A 2,237-nucleotide genomic window follows, 5' to 3' on the forward strand; every position below is an offset into this window, starting at 1 on the left:
CTCTCTCTCTCTCTCTCTCTCTCTCTCCTTCTCCATCTCCCTCTCAAGGGCAAGCATGTTATTCGATGCTCGGCTTTGAATGTGTTCGTATTTGAGGGTGGTCCTCGTTACTCGAAAAGAATATCCATCACTCTCCGGCCCATAGGGAAGCTGTTAAAACTCTTTTCCTGCGAGGAGACGGCTGTAAAAACCCACAAACTTGTTCAACAAGAACGATCACCACGTATAAAAATAAATCGGTTAAACGGCTCCAGTACATTCAATGCGATTTCATGAACTTCTGAATTCTTCGTTTTAGCTTGTTTTTAGAAAGAGTTTTAAGGCACTTGCAACACAAATAGGTCACATTGTCATACGTATACGTGCCGAAGATTAGAGGTGTTACTACTTGAGAGTAACATACAAAGAAACGGAGGAGAGATAAAGACGATAGATGTTTGATAGGAAAGAAGGAGCCTTAAGCCACACCAGATCGCCCGCCAACCACACACTTCTGAATACTTCAATTACCTACTGTTAGCTCAGCTGGTAACATGCGCGGCTAAAAGTAGAAAAAGACGTGTGACCTTAGATCGAATCTCTAACGCGGCATTACGGACCTTGTAATGTTTGCAAAGACTTCGTATCTTTTTGATCTCTTGGCCGGGTCTTATCGGAGAAGGACTTGAAATTGAAGTCCCCCTTTTTAATAATACAAAATAAATAATAAAAAGCATTTGTATTGCGCAATACCCCGCTAAAAAAGCAAACTACTCTAAGAGTTTTACAATCTATATTACTACCCCAGCAGACGTGATAACAATCTGAAACAAGCCCAACTTCCTAGGATGCATACAGAGCATACAGTACAATCTACCCCTTTACAGGCTCTAAAACACAAAGGTATTGACAAGATCGTTGGCTGTCTATGGCCGGGTACGGGGTACCCATTCCCACCAAGGTAAAGCGGGGAAAATTCGGGTAAAGTGCCTTTCTCAAGAACACAACGTCGGGCCTGAGGTTCGAACCCCCGAACTTGCAACCTCACGATTACGGGTCCGGTAACCAAACAAATAGATTACCAGCGCCGCACTCAAAAATAAGCTAACAATGTTGAAAAATGTGTTAAAGCCATTATATATAATGCTATACCAATTACATCGTCACAGGTAAGAGGAGCATAATACCCAGTGCTCACTGCCAAACAAATTCATTTGATTCAGTCGAGGTCAGCCATATTTTCCTATACGATCGGGGGAAAAGATGGTACATGTATTTTGGCACAATACGACCGATTCAACACGCGGCTTTGAAAATCTGAAATTTTGAAGGCCACAGTCAAATTTAGTTGTATTCGGTCGCACTGTGCCAAGATGGCAACTTTTGCTCAATCCACGAAGAAAAATATAGCTGGTTTATTTGTTTGTTAGAGTAAAGAGAAGCACATCGACACAATAATGGTTATGTAGCGCTGGGAAAAAGAAAGAAAGACGGGCAGAACCAACAGTGGGAAAGTAAAGAAGCTGAACTTTCCTTTCTCTTTTTTGTATCCCTAGTCCATTTATATGAGATTGACGCCATCTGATTAGTTGGAGAAAAGTGCGTATGATAGTGTCCAATAGTGTATTACGTGCATACTTAGTATGACAAGTAACTGTTACAGATAGAGATTAAAGGATTGTAGTCGTAACTCATTGATCTAAGAGCAATGATGATTTTATAAATAATGGTGGTGATGAGGGATGGTGTGGGATTGCGTTTAAGTAATATTAGCATTAGTCCTATATTCCTCTGCTCCAATGGAGGGACGTGGGCACCCTCTATCTCGTTCCCTGCAGGAACCATCTTTAATGTCATCGCGAGGTTTAGAAAGAGGTAGAAACTACAAGTGGCGCCCTCCAACCACCCGCTGAATATCTGACTGGTCTGGACTGAATCAAAATAATACATACATGTATAGTGTGGCAATGTGGACTCGGTAATCGCAACAACTGGTGACGGAGGAGGCCAGATGTGGAAATTGATATGAAGGAGGAAAATGAGGAAGAAGGACGAGGGTTTGAGGGGTATGTGTGAGTTGATGGGGAGGGGCAAGGGGCATGGGGTATAAAAATTGTATTATTTAAGGGGAAGAGGTCTATGATAGAGGGAGCGGAGGAGAGAGAGAAAGAGAGAGAGAGAGAGAGAGAGAGAGAGAGAGAGAGAGAGAGAGACAGAGAGAGAGGGGGGGGGGAGAAAATGGGATAATAATGAGAGAC

Source organism: Aplysia californica, unplaced genomic scaffold, assembly GCF_000002075.1.
Source record: "Aplysia californica isolate F4 #8 unplaced genomic scaffold, AplCal3.0 scaffold00091, whole genome shotgun sequence".
Classification (NCBI taxonomy): domain Eukaryota; kingdom Metazoa; phylum Mollusca; class Gastropoda; order Aplysiida; family Aplysiidae; genus Aplysia; species Aplysia californica.